Raw genomic sequence first — 25,414 nt, forward strand, 5'->3', positions numbered from 1 at the left:
AACAGAAGAAAAATACCCATGTTATATTTTAAAGTAGGTTAAGCAGTTTTTTAAGAAACAGTCCATGACTTTAGTAACTCTACAAAAATCTTGTTGGCATTTCATTAGAAAAGTTTGTAGTTATCAACATACACCATTATGAAAGAAATTATTGGTATGAGAAAAATTGTTGCTACAAGTGCTTCCTTTTCAGATTCAGAAGCAACTCATTCACTGATTATAGAGATATTTTCTTCTTCTTCTTTTTTTTCATTTTTTTTTTTTTTTTTTTTTTGAGACAGAGTCTCGCTTTATCACCCAGGCTAGAGTGCAGTAGCATGATCTCGGCTCACTGCAAGCTCAGCCTCCCAGGTTCATGCCATTCTCCTGCCTCAGCCTCCTGAGTAGCTGGGACTACAGGCGCCAGCCACCACGCCCAGCTAATTTTTTGTATTTTTAGTAAAGACGGGGTTTCACCGTGTTAGCCAGGGTGGTCTCGTTCTCCTGACTTCATGATCCACCTGCCTCGGCCTCCCAAAGGGCTGGGATGACAGGCATGAGCCACCGTGCCCGGCCAGATATTTTCTTTAAAAAAACATACAATTAGGTTTTTTCTAATTAAGGCTTTTATTAAGTCTAAAACCATGTTTCTGAAAAGTGAAGTTGTGAAACATTTGTTTCCAAATTACCACAGTGATCAGAGGGATAGTATAATCGTTTTAGAAATTATAATTAGGATTTGGACCACCAAATTATGAGAAATTCCACAGATGTAAGATTCTTCCCTGTACTCACAATCATGAAACAAATAAACCTCAATTTCTTTTTGAATTCAACAAACATATTTTAAAGTAGGCAATAAAATGGAAACTGAAAGAGTTCTAGACAAAAAGCTAAATATGAGCAAAGGTTATGAATAGATATTTCACAAAATTATGCAAATGGTCAATTAGCGCATGAAAAGATATGAAACTTACCTGATATGGTTTGGATTTATGTTCCTGCCTAGATCTCATGGGAAAATGTAATCCCCAGTATTGGAGGAGGGGCCTGAGGGGAGAGGATTAGATCCTCATGGGGACAGACTTCTCCTTTACTGTTTTTGTGATAGTGAGTGAGTTCTCACAAGACCTGGTTGTCTATCCCTTCCTTACACCTTATACAAAAATTAATTCAAGATGGATTAAAGACAAATGTTAGACCTAATAGAAGAAAACCTAGGCAATACCATTCAGGACACAGGCTTAGGCAAGGACTTCATGACTAAAACACCAAAAGCAATGGCAACAAAAGCCAAAATAGACAAATGGGATCTAATGAAACTAATAAGTTTCTGCATAGCAAAAGAAACTATCATCAGAGTGAACAGGCAACCTACAGAATGGGAGAACATTTTTGCAATCTACCCATCTGACAAAGGGCTAAAATCCAGAATCGACAAAGAACCCAAACAAATTTACAGGAAAAAAAAAATCCCATCAAAAAGTGGGCAAAGGATATGAACAGACACTTCTCAAAAGAAGACGTTTATGCAGCCAACGGACACATGAAAAAATGCTCATCATCACTCGTCATCAGAGAAATGCAAATCAAAATCACAATGAGACACTATCTCCCACCATTTAGAATGGTGATCATTAAAAAGTCAGGAAACAATAGATGCTGGAAAGGATGTAGAGAAATAGGAAATTTTTACACTATTGATGGGAGTGTAAACTAGTTCAACCATTGTGGAAGACAGTGTGGCAATTCCTCAAGGATCTAGAACTAGAAATACCATTTGACCCAGCCATCCCATTACTGGGTATATACCCAAAGGATTATAAATCATACTAGTATAAAGACACATGCACACGTATGTTTATTGAGGCACTATTCACAATAGCAAAGACTTGGAACCAACCCAAATGTCCATCAATGATAGACTGGATTAAGAAAATGTGGCATAGGCCGCGCACGGTGGCTCAAGCCTGTAATCCCAGCACTTTGGGAGGCCGAGATGGGCAGATCACGAGGTCAGGAGATAGAGACTATCCTGGCTAACACGGTGAAACCCCGTCTCTACTAAAAAATACAAAAAACTAGCTGGGCGAGGTGGTGGGCGCCTGTAGTCCCAGCTACTTGGGAGGCTGAGGCAGGAGAATGGCGTAAACCCGAGAGGCAGAGCTTGCAGTGAGCTGAGATCCGGCTACTGCACTCCTGCCTGGGCGACAGAGCTAGACTCCGTCTCAAAAAAAAAAAAAAAGTGGCATATATACACCATGGAATACTATGCAGCCATAAAAAAGGATGAGTTCATATCCTTTGCAGGGACATGGATGAAGCTGGAAACCATCATTTTGAGCAAATTATCACAAGGACAGAAAACCAAACACCACATGTTCTCACTCATAGGTGGGAATGGAACAATGAGAACACTTGGACACAGGGTGGGGAACATCACACACCGTGGCCTGTCCTGGAGTGGGAGGAAGGAGGAGGGACAGCATTAGGAGAAATGCCTAATGTAAATGACGAGTTAATGGGTGCAGCACATCAACATGGCACATGTATACATATGTAACAAACCTCCACATTGTACACATGTACCCTAGACCTCAAAGTATAATAAAATTTTAAAAAATAAAAATTAAAAGAAAAAAGTTAGCCAGGCATGATGGCACATGCCTATAATCTCAGCTACTCCGGAGGCTGAGATGGGAGGATCACTTGAGCCTGGGAGGTCAAGTCTACAGTGAGCCAAGATCATGCCACTGCCTGCAGCTTGGGTGACAAAGTGAGACCCTGTCTTAAAATATATATATGTGTGTGTGTGTGTGTGGATATGATATTGTTATATGCCATTTAAAAAGAGCAAAACTGTAGGTATTGTTCATAGATATATATGTCATTAAGGGCCAAAATATGAAAGACAAGGATATACACCAGATTACCATGGAAGAAGGAAACAAAATAGGAATTAAAAAAATACAAAGGAGCTTTCAGCTCTTTCTGTGATATTTAAGTTAATGATCTAAAGGAAATACCAAGAAATATTTAGATATTTTGAGTCTTTTGGGAAAATAAATAGCCATTATATGTAAGCCTGGAATTTCTTAACTAAGAAATGACTTGACAGGAAAGAAAATCTGTAAGTAACAAGTTTATAAGCAAGTTAATGAGAGAGAGAGCAAGTACTAGATCTTATGTTAAATGGCTATTTATGTTTTCTTTTATATGAAGGATAGTTGAATGTGAGAAACAGTGGGAAGAAATATTTTCAAGATTTAGGGAGTCCTCCTTTCAGGAATGAGATAAATAAGAATATTGAAGAACTGAAAAAAAAAAAAAATAGTGTGCAGCACTTCCCGCTTCACCCTCTGCCTCCTATTCTGGCCATGTAAGATGTGCCTTTTTCCTCTTCACCTTCTGCCATGATTTTAAGTTTCCTGAGGCCTCCCCAGGCGTGCTTCCTGTACAGTGTGCCAAAATGTGAGCCAATTAAACCTCTTTTCTTTATAAATTACACAGTCTCAAGTACTTATTTACAGCAATGCAAGAACAGACTAATACATGGCTCAATTGTTCCATAGAAGTCATATTTATGGTTTCTTTTGAATAAATGTAGAAATTGACTCTGCTAGTCTCAAAACTTGAGAAAAACTTGATTTATCTTACCTGAATTCCTTTCTCAGGAAATCAACCATCAAACTTCCTAGATACTATCAAGGAACTGAAACTTACCACATCACCACATCTGGGCTATGAGATGCCAGACCTTTCACTAATCATGATTGCCTAACTGACTTCCTGTTCCTGCTTCCCTTCCTGCTTCCTGTTGACCAACTACTCTTCCTTACCCCTAAGGAAGGGATAAGTGAGAGGACTGGGTTTTCCCATACACGATTACATTTCTTCCCTGCTGAATAAATCTCTAATTTTAGTCAGAGAGATAGATTTGAGACTGATTTTCCATCTACTTTACTGCAGCACCCAAATAAAGCCTTCCTCCCTGGTAATACTCATTGTCTCAGTGACTGGCTTTCTGTTGGGCAAGCAGCAAGACCTAGACCTAACTCTTGCTGTTTTGGTAACAGATAATATCATTAATAATTAGGTAAATGCAAATGAAAACTGCAATAAAATATTACTACACACACACTACAATGGCTAAAATTAAAGCAACTAACACCACCAAATGTTGGTGATGATCTGGAGTAACTGAAATGTTCATAAATAATTGGTAGGAAAGTAAAATGATTCAAGCACTTGGGAAAAGGTGTAGAAATTTTTTACAAAAGTGAACATACACCTACCCTATAAACTAGTAATTCCAATGCTGGGTATGTACCCAGTAAAAATGTTTTTTTTTTAAAGGTTACCAAAAAAAAAAAAAAAAACCTTAAAACACCTTATACAGGAATGCTCATAACTGTATTCATGATATCAAAAAATAGAAACACCCCAGATATCCATCAATATGCAAAAGAATAAACAAATTGTTATATATTTATACAATGAAATACTAATGATGAAAATAAACAAATTTTTAGTACACATAAAATATAGGTGAATCTCATAACATTATGCTGTGTAAATGAAGCCTTACCCAAAAGGGTACACACTGTATGATTTCATTTATACTACATTCCATAACAAGCAAAATTACTCTATGGTGAAAAAAATCATAGCAATTATTAGTTTGCCAGGGGGTAGGGTGGAGTATTAGTCCCCTTTCACACTGCTGATAAAGACATACCCAAGACTGGGCAATCTACAAAAGAAAGAGGTTTTCGGACTATAGTTCCACATGACTGGGGAGGCCTCACAATCACGGTGGAGGGTGAAAGGCACATCTCACAAAGCAGCAGACAATAGAAGAGAGTTTGTGCAGGGAAACTCCCATTCTTAAAACCACTAGATCTCATGAGACTTATTCACTATCATGAGAACAGCACAGAAATACCCGCCCCCATGATTCAATTATCTCTCATCGGGTCCCTCCCACAACACGTGGGAATTATGGGAGCTACAAGATGAGGTTTGGTTGGACACAGAGCCAAACCATATCAGGTGAAATTGACTGGGAAAAGTCATAAGGAATCTGTCTGGGACAAAAGTAATGTTTTATATCTTATTAGAGGTTTTGATTACACAAGCATACATATTTGTCACAACTTTGTGGATATGCAGTTAAGACCTGTGTATTATATTTTATGTAATTTTGCATCAAAAGAAAGATTATAAACAAATAATGAACTCTATTTCATTATATGCATACTGATGCATTTAGGAAAAACTGTAATAATATTGTAATTTCCTTTTAAATGTACCCCAAAATAAGATGGATTGGTGGAAGTTTACGGTGATAGACAGATGGACAAATATGCAATAAAGCAAGTATTGGTAAAGTATTGATGAATGAATCTTTGTGGTGCGTGTACAAGTCTTCCCATTAACATTTTTTAAGCTTGCTAAGTGATTGACATTTTTCATGGTATAATATTGGCAAAAAAAGATACTGCTTAAAGTTTAAATTTCATTCTTTTTTCTAGTAAAAATCAAATGTCAAATTGCTTGTTGTTGGCAGTAATTCACCATAAACGCACCCTCGCTATAACTTTACAGTAATAAATATCTTAAAAGAAAAATAAAATATATTTTATTCACAAATTACACCTGATCACTAATATATCACACTTGATATGGTCAATGAAAGTAACATGTAGGTCAACAGAAGAGAAAAAAACATCTTTTTTGCAATATTGAAAAGCTTTCAAATATCATCTCAACATTCCCTTTGGCAGTACATGTTGGACTTTGTCCAATATAATCACATACAGTCTACAGGCAGATTCAAAATACTTTAAAATTATTATCATAGTTTAAAACTAAATTATAACAATTACAAAAACATGATTCTTAAAATTTTGTCTTATAGACAAAACACAAAGATGTTTTCCTCATACAGCATATGGATCTACATAACTTCATGATTACAAAAATTAGTAAACACTGACAAAACTATTTTTTAATGTGGCAAAATTTTGTCTTGCTGTTGCATTGGCATTATAATTGTGAATTTACATGTTCATAAACTCCTATGGTGGTGTTGCAAGGCTTTTCCTTAGTTCAGCTAAAGACGGGGTTCTTTGTCCCATGGCCACAAAAATTCAGGCTTGCAGACAATTTGAATGGTGAGTGAGACACGGTTTTATTGGGTGAAAAAGAAGAAAAGTGGGAAACAGGGACTCTCACTAGGCCAGAGTTCCTGCTAGAGTGCTTCCCGCCCACCATTCAAATCCCAAGTTCCACACGGGAACAGGAGGGGCCAGACTCTTCCCCGCTGAAAATGTTGTAATGCTCCACCTCAGTGGGCAGGCTGGCTGGAGTTTCTCTGGGGAACCCCTCCCACCTGGCTGTCTCATCCCTTCCTCTAAAGAAGTACATCCAACTGCCATAAGATTAGGATAAGGAAGAAGACCCATCCTAACTGCTTCCTGCTGACAGGGGACAGTTTTGGGGAAAAGGCAGTCAGAACTTCCCTAGAGTCCTATTTAAGGGTTCCAGGCAGAAGGAGCCACCGGCAGAAGGAGCCACCATCAGAGGCTCCAGTTGCATGACTGTTTGGAGTTTGATGGCCTGAAGGCAAGAACAGATAAACCAGGTTATTAGAAAACATGTAACAAAACAAAACAAGGGGAGGTGTAAAGACAGCTCAAAAATTCTAAGGCCTTTTACCAGTTTACACAGGGAGAGGGAGGCCAAAAGCCCGACTGGTTAAAAAAAAAAAAAAAAAAAACTTTACCCCTTTGCTGCTACGTTGGGCTTCTGGGTTCCCTTCCCCTGAGCTCAATCCTAAACCAACCAGTTTAAGGTTTAGAAAATTAACTCTTTCCAGTTTGGAGGATGCACCTGAGGGGAGTACCTCATAGTATGGGGACATAATTACCTATTAGTGAAGAGAGAATTGAGGAGGAGAAAGGAAAAAAGAAGGCATTCTTTCAAAGGAGTCCCAGGGGTTCAGGATACATTTGAAAAGAGTACAGACTGAAGGTAAATGGCTGCCTATCTAGAAGAGGGGAGCAGGCATCCCTGGTTCCCGTCTCTTTCTAGCAGATATCCAGAGTACATGATGAGGGAGAGAGGGAAGGGCATCCTCTTTCCTTTTTCCATCCTTGCATGCCCAAGTTCCAGCAACCTTGGCAGGTACTGCCATGGGCATTAAAGTGGCTTGCACCCATGAAGCCGGGGGGCCTAGAGAATAGGAATTACCCCCTGTCACCTATGTCTCTTTCCCACCTACTGTCAGTAGCCTTGGAGTTCCCTTTACCTCATTTATGCCATGGATATTAATGTGGCCTTTATCAATGAAACAGGAAGCTTGGGGTTGACTTAATTGGCAGGATCAGCCACACTCACCTGCACTGTGCCTTTTAATCTCTGTTGTCATTTGCCTATGGACCCCTCAGTCCAGTTTTCCTTCCTAGGGCTTTGACCCCAAAGCTTGGAATTGATTTGAGGACAAAAATGTGTCTCAGGTGTTGTATGGACTCCTTATCATAAACCAAATGCTAAGGTGAAACTGTTGAACTGAGTCCTCCTCCAAAAAGGGAGAGGAAAGGATGTCTTGTGACACACCCAAATAAGTGATGGCTATAGTTATGCTTGCTAAGATTTGGGTGCATGGTGCGTGGCTTTGGTTAGCTCCTTGGCCTTACTTTCCCAAAAGAAAACCTCCAAGTGTTAGGCATCCTATTAATTCCCATCACCTAACAGGATTTGCAGAATAATTGCTCAGAGCTAGGATACTGATCAGAATTTCTACGTTACCTATGCCTCTTATTCTTTCTGAGCCTCAGCCAGGGATTGCTAGTTGGTTCACAGAAGCAAGGAGGGTTAGTCTAAAATGTAGGCAAAAAACTTAGAATTTAATGACAAATATATGACAAGTTTTGAAACATGATTTCTTTCTCTCCAGTCCTCATGTTTGTTTAAAAAAAAAACAAATCATCATGGGACCGAATGGGTGTTTTTTGCAAAATACATTTTAGCCTTATACTAGGCCTGATTATTTGGATAAAGCAAGAATAGCGATTTCTACATAGACCTTTTGGACTGATTGACTTTGGTGGAAGTTTGTTCCACAGGGAGTCTCAGATAAGTCCTTTTAAAACCTAGTCAAGCCATGGGTTTATCCTCAAATACCTGTGAGTTGAGTGATCCTCTCCTCTGAAGGTCCCAAGATAAACTTGGAGCTCCTGGACCTGTTAGAAAGTGACATTCTTTACTGATCAGGTCAGGAACCCTATACAGGGACTGCACAGATGAGGGTATTAGGCCAGTTTCTCCTATGGGGCTTTTATCAGCTCTACAAGTTGAGATTGACTCCTTAAAGGGGAGCATACCCTTCCAGTCAAAGCCTTGGTAAAATAACCACTTTCTCCAATTGTGTCCTATTCCAAAAGACAATGGATTCTTATTGCACTGATGCAAACAACAATATTGTCATAATAATACTCACAAATAGTTTCCAAATTCTAAAGAAACCAGGCAGAGAGAAACAAACATGCTCCAAATCTTGATCACAGGAGTATACCTACTTAATTATTAAAGGCCATACATAGTTCAAAGTTTCCTTGAGTCCAAAAAACAAAATATGGATCAGCAATTTTCCAAGCAAAAGTTAAAAAGATTTGCTTCAGTTTCCTGAGTTCAATCCATTTAGTTAACTCTTGTTTTGCTTGATATTCATGAGCATTTCAGCTCTTCATGAGTCTTGTACATTTTCCTTTACTCCAATGTTACAATCTCTAAAGTTATCAGAAGGCTGTATTTAAGAGTACCACTTAAACTTCTACAGGTCATTATAAACCATCTTTTGGGAAGGATTAAAACAAGAAAACAATTGTCTGTGAATAGGAAAATGTCCAAGTTAGTTACTGTTAGAAACACAACTGGCAAAGAAGTTTGGTTATCTCCGTGGTTTATCATAACAAAATAAAAATCTTAATTATGATTGGTAGCATATACTTAGACATTATAATTTTAGAAATCCCATACAATTTTGGAACACATATTAGCGTTATTCACCAAGATATAACCTAAAGAAGACTGAGCATCATTTTGACAACTTCATGTACCTAATATGTCAAATAATCCTGTTTACCTCTCTTTTCTGGACATTCCAGGGGCCCTCTGGACTATCCAAAAAGCCAGGTGTCAGGAAAGACAGTTTTGAAACTGAAGTTTAATTTTGGGAAGGCTGTTAAATGTTCAAGGTTTAAAATACTTGATATTATGAAATAGAATTCCAGATTACCGTAAGTTATTTATTTTGACAAAAATTATGGCTCAGAGATTTAAAGAAGCAAAAACCTTTTATAACCCCTTACAAATTTTGCCAAAGAGCAGATTAGAGACTTAGGAAAACCTTGCCATGCTTTTATTTCAATACTCAATTTACAGAAAAACCATATAATACCCTTTTTTGAATTTAGTCAGTATGTTCACACAGAGAACCTCTTCTGCAAGATTAATTCCCACATTTCTTCCACCACTTCTTTGAACCTTTAGCTTTTTCCTAATTTAGCTCATAACAATCCTTTAACTGGAGGCAAAAGTTTAAATTTCCATGCCTTCTTATAACTTTTATTTAAAACCACATTTTACTGTTCTTACATACTCTGCATGTAAATATATTTCTAGTAGTTTCAATTAACTCCTAGCAATTTTGAACTTTTAAGATAAAACTTGGTAAGTTGCTTTAATTGTGTGCTAACTGCAACCAAGGTTTGCCTTATTAGTTAAGGGGTGGTTAGTTCCATATGTCCCCAGGCCTTACCAATTGTGAAGCCAGCAAGTCCGATAGTTCTCAAAACCCAAAAAGCAGTTTGTAACCTCAAAACACTTAGCAAACTTTGCACCTGACCTGCATTTCACCAATAGTCTTTAGGGCTGTTTTTATTTCTTAAAGTCATCAACTGAAAGTTTCCACAGCTTTTAACTTCCCTTTAAAAAATATTAGATGCAAGTGCTTGTCTTTCATTAGGCCGAATTAATCAGAGCTCTTTTGACAGAGATTACACACAGTACACACACACAGGCAGAAGAAAACCCAGTTGCTAGGTGGGGCCCTTTAAGAGACAGGGCTAGGAAAACTTGCAAATATCAACCCAGAAAGACATTTATTCCCTAAGGCAGTATTCCTCAACAAAGCCTTGCCAAGCAGTTACAGGCCATGCACACATTGTGTAAAACAAGATGGAGGCTTGCAGCACAAACCATACAGACATGCAAAGCGCACCGGATTGGCTACAGCCCAAGACTAGCCCCGCAAACCCTTCTTCACAATTAAAGCTTTACAGAAAATATAAACAGTGATAGCTGGGAGGCCTGGCAAAGCAAAACGTCTTCTAAAAGAAAAGAAAAAAAAAAACTTGCTTAAAACTTAACTGCTGATGGAGTGGAGAAGAGGAAAGGAAAAAAAAAACAGTTTAAAAATGCCTGGGGAAGAACCTCTTACTCTTATGCAAGTGGTTCCTCCACCAGGGAGACTAGTTCAATTACTGTCCCATGGAGTAAAACCCCTTGGCTGGCGAAGGGGAAGCCTCCTGCAAAAGCAGGTAACTGGGACTGCCAGCCTGCTGTGCCAGATCCTTGGGCCATGCCTCCCAGCCCCGGCATGGAGGGGAGAGCCGTGGGGAGCTGCTGCTTGCCAGTCCAGCCCGAAAAAGGAAGGAAAAGGCCATAAGGATGAAAAGGCTCAGAAGGGAGACAGAAAAAGAATTGTTGGTTTGCATCTCACTCACCATTTCTCCAGTCCCCACGTTGCGCACCAATAATGTTGCAGGACTTTTCCTTAGTTGAGTTAAAGACGGGGTTCTTTGTCCCATAGCCACGAACATTCAGGCTCATAGACAATTTGAATGGTGAGTGAGACAGGGCTTTCTTGGATGAAAAGGAATTAAAGGGGGAAACAGGGACTCTTGCTAGGCCAGAGTTCCTGCTAAAACACTTCCTGCCCGCATTCAAATCCTAGGTTCACACAGAAAGAGAAGGCGCCAGGCTCCTCCCTGCTGCAAACGTCGTGAACTTCCCAAGGCACCATCCCAGTGGACAGGCTGGTTGGTGTCTCTCCAGGGACCCCCTTCCTACCAGGCTGTCTCAGTGGGACCAGAATTTTATTTTATTATTGGTCAGTTTCAGTTCCAGATTACAAAATCAGTAACTGAAATTGGAAGGATCTGCCTCCCACATCAGGAAAATTCCATAAAGAATTATAACTTACGATGAAGAATATCAGATTATTATACACAGTGAAAATTATTTATGGGTAAGTTCACAATTTACATCAGAAAGATTTAATGTGACGAATCATTTTAGGAGGGATATCTTTTCAGCTTTTTGCTTCTTACTCAGGTATTCAAAGAGAGCAGCTGAGAAACTTATGTGATAATTGGACATCTTTTTTCAATAACATGTGATTTCGAATTCTGAGTAGCTCCTCCTTGCCCAGATATTTCAAAGGTTGAGGCTTAAATATGACCCATGTATTAATCAGCTTTGCTGAAGTAACAAGCAACAACCCCCAAATCCCAGTGGCTTATACAATTATTTTTCACTCACATTGCCCCTAAATTATGAATTGATTGTGGTTCTGCTAGATGGGACTTCTAATTCCTGAATCAAAGCAGGACTAGCCCCTCTTTTAGATATGCCACAGGGAAGAGTGAGAGAGCTGGCCAAAAACGTGTGCTGCCTTTTAAAGCTTCTGCTTCAGAAGCTCTGGCATATCACATCTGCTCATATGCAACATATAGAGAGAACTAAAGGACTCGAATGCGAAAGTCTTGAGGCCAGTATATAATCAAAGGAATAGGCAGCCAATAGTTTTTAAAGAAAAACAAATTTTCTGGGTTTAGGGGAGAAATCTAATATAGAAAAAGAACTGCCATGAAAGCAATTTCCGTTTTTCTGATTTTCCTGTTACATCTCTGCTAGGATGCCAATAGTATAAGAAAAAATAAAATATTCTTGCCCCATAACATAGAATAGAAGGCAAAACATCAATAGGAGGGGTAAAAACCAAAAAAAAAAAGAAGTGAAAATAAATAAATAAAAGGAGACAGTGTTACAAGGCAGAAGGTAAGTACACAAGAAAAACAAGCTGCAGGAGAAAGTACATGTATGGAAGAAATGTCATTTTCTCAAGCCTTGGAGAGCTCCACTAAACTAAGCTCTTTGAAGAATAGGCCAAAACTTTGAAGAAAAGGAGCTCAATTATCAGTGAGAAGAATGGTGTAGACTGTATTGCATAATAAGAAACTCCAGCCTTGTTACATGCAAAATCAAAATTTTAGATTTAAAAAACAAAATCAGAGAAAGACAAAGAAAAAAATGAGTTCTTGAAATATACCTCACATAAAAATCACTGACTTTCAAAACTCCTCTCAGAAATCTATAAGAAAATATCATTTGTTAACTGAAATAATTCAGTTATTTATTTTAAAATGTATGTGTTAAGTACTATTGTTTTTCTTTTTTTTTTTTTCTTTTTTTAATGTAGAGATGGGATCCTGCTATGTTGCCCAGGCTGGTATTGAACTCCTGGTCTCAAGGAATCCTCTGGCCTTGACTTCCTAAAGTGCTAGGCTTACAAGTGTGGACCAGGGCATCCAGCCTGCTCTTTTAAATAAAGATTTTAATGCCAAAAATAAAATTCTACTCTATATTTGAAGCTGAATTTTCAGCTTATCAATAAAAGAATTAAAATATAATAAAATGACTAATAAAAATGGGAGAGAGAGAGATTGAAAGAATGAAATGTTATAAGAGTAAATGAGCCCCCTTCATTATCAATTTTAGAAAGTCTGTAAATACTGCTTAAATTGATAATCAAGAAATAAAGTGTAACTATATTATTTAGTGTTATAGATATAACCACCAAAAGAACTTAAAATGCCATAAGTTGCTACTTCTGAGGAAGGGACTGATGGTGAGAGAAAGTAAGGAACCTAAAAATACTTTAACGTTTTATTAAATAATTTAACATTTTTATTTTATGCCATTTTGGTCAGTTTACATTCTTATTTCTACACACATGTATTACTTTTCAAATAAGAAAGCATTAATTGGAGTCGTGAAATTTTATGATGTATTTGAACAGAATGAATGTGTGTGTCTCAAATTGGAGCAAAAATACTTCTCAGTACCTTACACAATGTCTCTTAGACAAGATACCAAAATACAATCTGAGTTTAAGCCCAGTTAATTAAAAAAAAAAAAAAACACTAATATCCTAATGCTTTCTCTAGTCAGATTTAGAGTTCTGTACTTTTGTAAACTTTTCCTCTTCTTCTTGGCTGACGAGAAAGTTAGAGCAAAGATCAGTGCCCCAGTTCTATCAATTCATGTTGGATATCTGTTCACCTCATTCCCTCTGCTATAGTTTAGATGATATCTGTTCATTCTATTTCTAACTGTCTTATTTTGTATTATGCCTAATCTCATAAGCCACTTCAATTTTTTTTGAAAAACAGGAAGGATGTAAATTCTAAACAAAAAAGATAGAACAAAATATCATGAAATTTTAGAAACTTTTAAGAAACTCTCTAATAAACTAAATGCAGCTGTTTTAGTTAAAAATTGGTAAAATACAGGAATTTTACATTAAAAACACAAAATGAAAAAGAGTAGTAGTCCTCATGTGCAATTTATAATCATTATTAATAAATTATAATTATAAATAATTTAATAGATACATAATTATAGATTATATAATAGATATATAATAGATTATAAACAAGTAAAAACCAAAATCAATATAGTGTTTTCAAATACTTTTTCAAAGTCACAATAGAAAAGGCCTACACATTAATTATTTTAAAAAACAAATTAGGTTAAAATTTACTAATTCTCTCACTTCATATATGTATATACACACACATATATATACATGCACTTATTTTCTTCACTTGCCAGAGCCAATTTTTAAATTGAGTTAACTATACTTGGGTTTATCTCTTTGTCGTGCACACCATTAATAGCCTCACTACTGAAATAAGTTAGTTCTTTATTATTCCCCCTAAGGCAACAAGAGGCTGTAATTATTTTGTGAATCATTTTATCTTTAATTAATTTGTGTTGTCTCTTACATTAAATTTAGTAGTGATAAGGTTGAATTGGAGTTTCTGTTTATAGGTTTTGTAAGCAGAGCTTTTGACTCACAATTTTCTGATTAATTAAATGAAATATTATTAGGTAATGATTCACACGCTGGAAAAAATAAAGTTCTATCCAAATATAACTGCTACTCTTTAAAAGTATATCACAATTTGTTATTATTGCCATTTTTCAGAAATGATAAGCTTTGATTCTCATTCACTATGCTATCTTTAAAAATAGATCAGCTGAGCTTAAGAAAAATTCATCATTATTCAACACTTCTCTTTGGCCAGAATGATTTTAGTCCTATTCAGGCAAGCTCAGAAAGCACTTCCACTGCAGGAAATTGAAACCTTGGTTTGTGTTTAAACTCAAAAACTAAATCACCCTTGTAGTAATCATTCTAGTCTTTCCCCAATTAGTTGCACAAACAATTCTATAAAAATCAACCAGTCTATGCAATGATATAATTTAATAATTTATCAAAATGATAAAATGACCAGAACTAAATCAACTACACATAGGTCATTTTTAGCTAATGTAGATTCATATTATTATAAGTATTAACCTATTAAAAATAATGCAACCAAGGATATTCATAAATGTATATATTATTTATATTATCTTCACTCGTAAAACTTAGTTCTTAAAAATTCAGATATAGGCCGGGTGCAGTGGCTCATGCCTGTAATCCCGGCACTTTGGGAGGCAGAGGCAGGTGGGTCACCTGAGGTCAGGAGTTCAAGAAAAGCCTGACCAACAAGGTGAAACCCGATCTCTACTAAAAATACAAAAATTAGCTGGGCGTGGGGGTGGCACCTGTAGTCCCAGCTACTCCGGAGGCTGAGACAGGATAATTTCTTGAACTTGAAAGGCGAAGGTTTCAGTGAGCCAAGATCGTGCCATTGCACTCCAGCCTGGGCGATGGAGCAAGACAATGTCTCAAAAAAAAAAAAAATCAGATTACTAGAAATTAAAGAATATATAAATAAAACAATAAAATTTATTCTTTTATGCCATTCTATTGTTTTCCTATCAAAAGTATATAATACAATATATTTAAAAATCCAATAAATAACTATTTTTAATTACTTAACAGGATGATTGATAGTTGTTTTGAGTCTCTCTGCAACATCTAACAAATCAGTCACCAATTGTTGCAGAAGTTCATGGTAGGAACTCAGCATTTGCAACTTCCCAGTTACTCCTTGGCATCCTCCTAGGCCTCTCCTTCTAGCTGGGGCTACCAACCCAGAACTTTCTGGTTCAACCCCAACCCAGTATCTTGAACCAATTCTGAGCTTAAGCAGAATAGGCCTATCCTGACATTCTGAAATTTACTATAAGATTATTGGTGCCATTTATTTTGCAACTCAGAATTGTTTTAGGCTTTTCCTTATAACCCAGAATTTTAGTCTTGATTATCCTGCATGGCTTGCTGTGTTTGTGTACATTTACTCTTTGATTTTGTTACCTAGGACACTATTGATTTGATTTATATTCTACTCCTAGTTACTGACTCTCCACCATACACCCAGTCTAGGCTCCTTTGCTCAGACTCCTCTAAGAGGGAAGAATTAGATAATAAGGGAAGTAGACAAATGAGATATTTTATCCATTATTGATAGATTCACAAAGATATCCATCCCAGGTCCTTTGCCTGTCTTTCTCTTAGCAGGGAGGATTGTATAGTAAAGGAAGGAGACATATGAATAATTTTTCATCACTTTCAGTAGACTACCAAAGATCCACGACCTTTATTGGAAACAAGGCACTTGTTAGGTAAGCAGTGTCTAGGCAGCTGTTTAATGGGTACATTCCAAAACAGCATCTTCTCTTCTCCTTGTCATCATGTGCAAAGTAAGTCTAATTATGTAATATAGTACTTTAGGCAGAGTGTATTGCCTAATGATAACAACAATAGCTCCCATTCCACCTCCTCTTGTGCAATATGAACTTGGTACTCCCCCATTGGAAAGTAGAATCTATTGCTCCACCTCTTTGGGTCTGATCAGGCCCTCTGCTACTTTGGCCAGTAGAATACAATGGAAGTGATACTGCTCCAGTTTCACCATAGCCCTTAATTGGTCTAAAAGGGTCCAATTTGTGCATCTTGAAAGTCAGCTACTGTGTTAGCAGTGTGAGTACCTTGTACCACCATGCAACAAGAAGCCCAAGCCATGTGAAGAGGCCAGGAAGATGAAATACAATGTGGAAAGAGAGAGGCCAAGAAGCACCAAAGCATTAGATATGTGCATGAGAAACCTACCTTGGATGGTCCACCCAAGAAAAAGGAGTTTGCAGATGACTCTAGTTCTAGCTGCTATCTGGGTGTGACAACGAGCAACACCCTGAGAATGTACCACCTAAGCCTAGGCCATCCACAGAATCATGGGAAATAGTAATGTTACTGTTTTAGGTTACTATAGGGGGTGTTGTTACGTAGACAACCAGAACTGTGCTATTCATAAATTCAAGGTTTTATAAAGTCTTACTCTTCACTGTCAAGGCTTCATTGAATATTTATAGGTTAAAATATTTGAAATTATAATTTCCCAAATAATGCTCTAAATATAAAGCCACTGAGCAATATGTAGATGGACAGTTATCAAAAGATGATTTAGAAAAATGACATAGAACAATAAATTTTAGTGGCTCTCCACCTTCTTCGACTGGAATATATCTGAGGGATACAGCACATTACTATCAATTGCATCAATTACTATCAACAACAACTGGAGTTTTAGCTTAAAAAGACCCAAAGACTATTTACTGTCAGATCCTTCAGTAATCATTATGAAAATATTAAATAAAAAATAACCATATTCACACTTTCTTGTCCATAGTGAACAGTGCTTGGTGAGTTTAAAGAGAGACTTTTCAGTGATACTTATTTATATAATTTCTTTTTTTATTATTATTACATTTCATGTCCTAGGGTACATGTGCACAATGTGCAGGTTTGTTACATATGTATACCTGTTCCATGTTGGTGTGCTGCACCCATTAACTCATCATTTACATTAGATATATCTCCTAATGCTATCCCTCCCCGCTCCCCCCACTCCACAACAGGCCCCGGTATGTGATGTTCCCCTTCCTGTGTCCAGGTGTTCTCATTGTTCAATTCCCACCAATGAGTGAGAACATGCGGTGTTTGGTTTTCTGATCTTGCAATAGTTTGCTGAGAATGATGGTTTCCAGCTGCATCCATGTCCCTACAAAGGACATGAACTCATCCTTTTTTATGACTGCATAGTATTCCATGGTGTATATGTGCCACATTTTCTTAATCCAGTCTGTCATTGATGGACATTTGGGTTGGTTCCAAGTCTTTGCTATTGTGAATAGTTCTACAACAAACATAAGATGATGGTCATCTTTAAACCAAGCTTTATGTTCAGACGTTTGACTAGCTCTACCCATGGTGAAATGCAGTTTGTGAAATTGTGACATTCACAATCCCAAATCCACTTCTTTCCAGCTATATGACCTTGGATAAGTTCTTTAATTTATTTGTGCCCTAGTTTCCTCATCTGAAAACAAAAGGAATAATAATAGTATCTACCCCCTAAAGCGATAAGGAGGATTAAGTGAGTTAATAATGCATAATAACAGTTTCTGGAAGTAGTAAGCATCATTTAAATGTTAGCTTCATTTTTTTTATCTCATTCATTATATTAGGAACACCTGATTGTAGAGTGGCCATAACAAATCCTGGTATCAAATGGATTTCACTAGACAAATAGTCTAAATTCTCCTTAGAGTTAGATAAATTGAAAGTACTTATTATATAGGATTCTAAGTAGTGATTATTCCTATCACTCTTTTGATCAGTCTTATCAAAAGCAAGCAGAGCACTTTAATTCCAACTTATTGCATAACTTTTAAGGAAGATACACTAACCCAGAAATGTCAAGTTGAGTTGACTTAGTGAATTAGTACATTGCCTCATCCAAAATGAACACCATGATCCCAGTTAACTTGATGAGGAGTTTCAGCTGGACTTTCAGTTTCTTTTAAAGGGGAGTAAAGCTGTTCATTGAAATGTACTTTGCCTGGTCAAATATTTGATGCAGTAAAAAGCAATCATAAAAGGTGAAACTAAGACTCAGATCCCATGCCAATCATTCTAAAAAAGCAAGCACCAAAGACAGTTTGCTAGAGTTTTGCCATTTTTTAAGAGAATATCATACAGATGATATATTCATAGTTTATGCTTCATGATTCAGTGCTTTTTCCTGCTAACTACTGAAACTGAGAAGCTCAACATTCACACACACACACACACACACACACACACAAATACTACTAACAATGACAGAATTGAAAGTTCTTTATCCAACATCCATTCTTCCCTTCAGCCTTAGTAAATGAATTACAGTTTAAAAAACAGCAACTATGTATTATAAACATTTATTTTCATTTAAAATGTATAAGCAAAGAGTACTTATTCTACTGTCTTTTGATGCAGTGCCAAAGTCTTTTCTTTGAATGGCTCCATCGATTGTAATTCTCCATTGTCTTTCTTTCATAAATCACTCTCATAATTCATCTTCTACAATGTCCAGTTCCAGTGTCTTTGAAGAGAAAAGAAGACATTTGTCAGGGAACTAATGCATATCCTTTCATAGTTTGACAATTTTTTTCCAGACTTTCACAATTGCCTCCCCACATCTAATTTGACAATATTTTTAAAAAATAAAATTTGCCTTCATTGTGTATTTCCAAAGAATAAACTTTATTTTCATTTCAACTACTTTAATTTTTACTCACTTGAATATTACAGGTTTAGATAATATTTGTAAAAATACATAATTCTATCTAAATGTCTGAAATACACAGGTTTGGGAGCAAATATAACTGGATCTTACCAAGCCAAAAAAAAAAAAAAAGTACTGAATAAGTGGGAATAAAAGTGAGCAGTCACATTTGAGATGAGCCTCATAATTGTCAGGGTTCAGCATGCACATTCATCATCAGAATATCTGACAGACATAATGTAAAGTTTAGGTTTATCTCTTAGTTTGGTGCAAAAGTAATTGCAGTTTTTGACATTACATTATGGCAAAACTGCAATTACTTTTGCACCAAACTAGTAGCAATGATTAAGTAGAAGTTGCATATGAGATATTTCACCCCTAAAGATATTCTATAGATTTTTCAAAAAATATTCACCACCCTCTTCTTAATCATAGAAAATATCTTTAAAATATGTCTATTTCTAAAGCAGACTATCTTACTGTTTTTCGATGTTGGTGTTTATAAAGAATAATAAACCCTTGAGACAACATATTCACGTGTCTTTATTCCTAGGAGGATAATCAGCTATTAGTCACTGTTATGGGTTAAATTGTGACCCTCAAAAAGTCATATGTTGAATTTCTAATCCCAGTACCTCAGAATGTGACCCAATTTGGAAAAAAGATCATTGCAGGTATAGTTAGTTGAGTTCATAGTAGAGTAGGGTAGGCCCCGAATCCAATATTACTGGATTGTTGTCCTCATACAACGGGGAAACTTGAAGATAGACACACACCCAGGATGCATACCATGTGAACATAAAGGTAGAGATAGAGGTGATGCACCTACAAGCCAAGGAATGCAAAGATTTCCATCAAACACTGGAATTCTGTTGTTTCAGCCACTCAGTTTGTGGTACTTGGTTACAGCAGTCCTAACAAACTAATACAGTCCATCTTTAGATCAATATATCCTTAGGTTACAGTCATATTAAGCTTAAATGTGACTTCATCTGGTTTCTATTTATATCCTTCGCTGCAGCTTCTTACATATTTGTCAGGTCTTCTCTTGTCTAGGTAGGTAGCCTCTTGACTTGAAAATGTTTCTTCATATGATATTCTTTCACTACCCTGGTCTCTCTTCTAATGCATTCCTAAAAATACAGTATTTTACATAAAATTAAAAATAGCATGTGGCCTGCCTAATGCAAAGTAAGGCAAAGAATAAATCACCTTTCTTCCAAATATGATTTTTTTTGTAATGACACAGCCCAGGGTGCAAAAATGGCAGCACATTAAACTACTTACCCTCACTGAACAAAAATCTTAGTTTCCACACATGCTTTTTCTAAGCCATGTCTCTTCTATATTCTGTCTTTGTTGGAGCTGGTATTTTTTTTATCCAATGATAAAACTTTAATGTTTAATCCTGAGAAACTTCATTTTGCTGCTCTGCCACATCATTCTAGCACACCAATTTAGCTTGGAACCTGATTCATTTAGTTAAGTCATTAGAAAAAAAAGTTGAAATGTACAGGGAAAGGATAGATTCCCTAAGCCACATTACTAGAAACTTTCTCCAAGCCAAGTTTATCTGTTACGTAGCAATCTGGGATATATTTTATCAAACAGTTTCCAAGAAATGTAGCTGTACTAACACCACGTGCATATCTCTTCACAAGTTTAAAGAAAGGTTCTATTACTTTAATAAATACAGATACATATCTCTATCCTTCCCCTGATCTACCAGCCTAACAATTCTGTCAAGAAAAAGAACATGAAGCTAGTTCAGCATCACTTGTTTTTGGAGAAACCAGGCTGAGTCTTCGTGATCTCTGCTAAGTAATGTAACACATTTCTTCATTTCTTAAGAAATTGACTTCCAAATTTAGCTGAAATCACATTAGAATTCATTATATGACTTTTTCTTCATAAATCTAAATGAACTGCAAAGTTTAACATTTCAATATAATCATGATAAAATTAAATCTTAGTTCATTTTAGAAAGTTAACTTGAAATTGCCTAAAGAATGAATAAAGAGTGCATTTTTCAATGAAAAATGTTTCTAGCTTGCAGTAATGCAGTTTTTTCAGTCATATAAATAGAAGCTACCAAATATGCTTTTGAAAAGAGATGATTTATTTCAGAATCGAATTACTGACTTAGAACTTCAGTGTTGTCTTCTTTACAGACATTTAGCGTACTTTATCCTAATCTTACTTCTAATACTTCATTTATACTTTTTCCTTTGATTCATTCCCTCAGCTCCTTCTACAACTTTGTTTAAAATATCTCCTGCCCCCTCCCTTTAAAATGCACAGTCTATCATTTCCTATCCCCTTCCTTTATTTCCTTTATGACACTTATCTTGGCATTATTGATATTCATATATTTTCCATCTCACTTGCTAGAATGTAAACTACACAAGAATAGGAAGTTTATCTGTTGCTTTAACAGCTACATACCCAGGTTTAGAACAGTACCCAGCACATAGTGACTTCTCAGCAAATACTTGCTGGATGAGTGAATGAAGGAATGGAGAGAAGTTCCAATGATACTATTAAGTAAACATTTCACAACCAGAATACTAAGAGAAGAATGTAGGCAAGAGGTGGTAACTGAAAACACCAAATCACAGTTGAGATAAAACTCACCTATACATGCTACAAACTTAATTAAACATAACATTGTGTAATTTAAATTGCATCTAATATTTTAGATACATGTTTACTCTTTTAGAACTATAACCCACAACTATAAAATAATATAATAGTTCAACAACTCTAAATATCACATAAATTTCCTAATAAAATGCAGCCAAAATGTCACTACATTTGTAAAAAAAACTGTTTATTTTCTCATTCAATATATAATTTCCTTCTTTAATTCAAATATTCAAATAACCTGATGGAAGAAGCATAGTCTCTGCTGCCCATTCTCACTATCTATTTACCCATTTCCCCCTTATTCCCACTCTCATCACCCCATCTTCACTATGCTGGAATTCACTCCCTTCTATATATCCTTTTTGTCTATGTTATGAATAATTATCTTTTAAAATCAGAAAAAGAAATCAATTATTTAAATGAGTAGTTATTTAAATAAATGTCTGATTTTTGTTTGGTTTCAGTTTACAACACTTTTCTTTGTTTATATTGTTATCATTGTGTTTAGTATTGATTTGAAACAAATAATGCCTTGAACAGCAGATATTTGACTGCCATTCTGCTACTGAAAAGGCCTCCATGTGTCCAATGGTTCATTTAAAATAGACAAAAATGTGGTTCTATTAAATATTTCCATAAAACTGTGTATAAAAAATTGGGCTGTCTTCAATGAAATGTGTGAAAATATATAGAATCTACTTTAATGCAGTGGTTAAATTGAACCAACCAGCCAAACTGACTTCTAAATAAGCAGCTGATGGAGATAGATAGATAGATAGATAGATAATGTAGATATATAAATATATAATTTATTAATCAAATGATTCCAGTGTTAAGTAAACAGCTAGTACATTGCAATGTAAAAGCACATTACAGTTTACAAAATACTCTACATAGCTTCAATTCCAATATGAGTTACTATGTCACTAAATGCCACTTTTGGAATCCAAATTTATCCACAGTGTCCCCAACCTTTGCATTATCAAGGCAGTTCTTACAACATTGAACCCTCAAAAAGCCTCATCTGCCACAAATAAATCAGCTCTTCAAGACAACAGAGCAATATGACTGACCCACAGCTGGTATCATACTGAATGAAAAAAAACTGAAAGCCTTTCCTCTGAGATCTAGAACAAGACAAGTATGCCCACTCTTACCACTGGTACTGAACATAGAACTGGAAGTCCTAAGTAGGGAAATCATACAGGAAGAAAAAATGAAGGACATTAAAATTGTAAAAGAAGAATTCAAGTTATTCTTGTTTGCAGATGATACGATTTATATTTGGAAAAACCTAAAGACTCCACAAGAAAACTATTAGAACTGATAAATTCAGTAAATTTGCAGGATACAAAATCAACATACAAATAGCAGTAGCATTTCTATATGTCAACAGTGAACAATCTACAAAAGAAATCATAAAAGTAATCCCATTAACAATAGCTACAAATAAAAATGAAACTCTTCGGAAGAAACTTAATCAAAGAAATAAAGATTCCACAATGAAAACTGTAAAATATTGATGCAAGAAATTGGAGAAAACACAAAAAAGTAAAGATATTCCATCTTCATGAATTGGAAGACTGAATATTGTTAAAATGTCCATGCTACCCAACGCAATCTACAGATTCAGTGTAATTATTGTCAAAATACCAATGACATTCTTCACAGAAATAGAAAAAAAAAATTCTAAAATTTATATGGAACTGCAAAAGACTGAGGATAGCCAAAGTTATCCTGAGCAGAAAGAACAAAACTGGAGGAATCACATTATCTGATAAAATGGTTTTGGTCTGTGTCCCCACTCACATCTCATCTTGAATTGTAATCCCCATAATGGCCACATGTCAAGGGAGAGACCTGGTGGGAGATGATTGGATTATAGGGGCGGTTATCTTGATGCTGTTTTCATGATAGTAAATTCTCATGAGATCTGATGGTTTTATAAGTGTCTGACAGTTCCTCCTTCACATGCTCTCTCTTGCCTGCCACCATGTAAGATGTGCCAGCTTCCCCTTCTGCCATGATTGTAAGTTTCCTGAGGCATCCCCAGCCATGCAGAACTCTGAGTCAATTAAACCTCTTTTCTTTATAAATTACCCACTCTCAGGCAGTTCTTTATACCTGTCTGAGAAAGGACTAATACACCTGACTTCAAATTATACTACAGAGCTAGAGTAACCAAAACTGCATAGTACTGGCATAAAAACAAACACATAAACCAATGGAACAGAATAGGGAACCCAGAAATAAATCTATACATCTACAGGGAACTCACTTTTGACAAGGTGCCAAGAGCATACATTACGAAAAGGACAGTCTCTTCAATAAATGGCGCTGAGAAAACTGGAGATCCATATGCAAATGAATAACACTAGACCCCTATCTCATCATTTACAAAAATCAAATCACAATGAACTGAAGAGGTAAATCTGAGACCTCAAACTATGAAACTAATAAAAGAGATAATGAGGAAATTCTCAGGGACATTGGTTTGGGCAAAGATTTATTGAATAACACCCCACGAGCAAAGGCAAACAAAGCAAAAATGGATAAATTAGATCACACCAAGTTAAAAACCTTATGCACAGCAAAAGAAACAATCCACAAAGTTAAGAGACAATTCACAGAATGGGAGAAAGTATTTACAAACTATCCATCTGAAAGGGAGTAATAACAAGAATATATAAGGAGCTCAAACAACTGTACAGGAAAAAATCTAATCTAAAAATCTGATAATCTGATTAAAATAGGCAAAAGATATGAATAGACATTTATCAAAAAAAGACACACGAATGGCAAACAGGTATATGAAAATATTCTCAACATCATTGATCAGAGAAATACAAATCAAAACTAAAATGTGATATCATCTCACCCTTGTTAAAGTGCCTTTTATCCAAAGGACAGGCAATAATGAATGCCTATTGTTTGGATAAAAGGGTGTGGAGAAAAGGCAATGCTCATACACTGTTGGTAGGGATGTAAATTAATACAGGCACTATGTAGAACAGTATAGAGGTTCCTCAGAAAACTAGCAATAGAACTATAATATGACATAGCAATCTCACTTCTAGGTATATACCCAAAAGAAAGGAAATCAGTATATTGAAGCTATATGTGAACTTCTGTGTTTATTACAGCACTATTCACAATAGTGATTTGGTAGCAACCTAAGTGTCCATAAGCAAAGTAGTGGATACAGAAAATATGGTACATGTACCCAATGGAGTACTACTATTCAACCATGGAAAAGAATAGGATCCTGTCATTTGCAATAACATGAATGGAACTGGAGGTCATCATGTTAAGTGAAATAAGCCAGGCACAGAAAGACAAACTTGGCATGTTCTCACTTATTTGTGGAAACTAAAAATTAAAATGATTAAACTCATGGAATAGAGAGTAGACAGTTGGTTACCGGAGACTGGGAAGGGCAGCAGAAGTGTGGGGGACAGTGAGGATAGTTAGTGGGTACAAAGATATAGCTAGACAGAATGAACAAGGTCTAGTATTTGATAACACAACAGAGTGACTACAATCAACAATAACTTATTGTATATTTTAAAATAACTAAAAGAATATAATTGGAATGTTTGCAACTTTAAGATAAATGCTTGAGGTCATGTATATCCCATTTACCCTAATGTGATTATTATGCACTGTATGCCTGTATCAAAATATTTAGTATACTCCATAAATATATATACCTGCAATGTACTCACAATTTGTTATAGAAAAGACAACAGAGCACTCATGTTCTTTGGTCACTTGCATTTCATGGAAAAGGGAGATGAAGGGAAGTCTATGTCCTGTGGAAAAACTGCTATAAGGTCCAGGTAATGAAGGTGATCAACTGACTGCAATGAGATAAAAATCAA

The 25,414-nt window shown here is 36.0% G+C and overlaps 2 long non-coding RNA genes across 2 annotated transcripts in view; both read right to left on the bottom strand.

The window, feature by feature from the left end:
- LOC106999410 (uncharacterized) overlaps positions 1 to 11,015 on the bottom strand; it is a 213,755-nt gene extending 202,740 nt beyond the window's left edge. Inside the window, exon 1 of the long non-coding RNA XR_013396251.1 lies at positions 10,770 to 11,015. This is a non-coding gene — a long non-coding RNA (uncharacterized LOC106999410). The remainder of the gene's footprint in view (positions 1 to 10,769) is intronic.
- Positions 11,016 to 18,528: 7,513 nt separating this feature from the next.
- The window catches only part of LOC114679555 (uncharacterized), a 39,843-nt gene continuing 32,957 nt past the window's right edge, over positions 18,529 to 25,414 (bottom strand). Inside the window, exon 3 of the long non-coding RNA XR_003731571.2 lies at positions 18,529 to 18,704. This is a non-coding gene — a long non-coding RNA (uncharacterized LOC114679555). The remainder of the gene's footprint in view (positions 18,705 to 25,414) is intronic.

Source organism: Macaca mulatta, chromosome 7 (assembly GCF_049350105.2).
Source record: "Macaca mulatta isolate MMU2019108-1 chromosome 7, T2T-MMU8v2.0, whole genome shotgun sequence".
Classification (NCBI taxonomy): Eukaryota; Metazoa; Chordata; class Mammalia; order Primates; family Cercopithecidae; genus Macaca; species Macaca mulatta.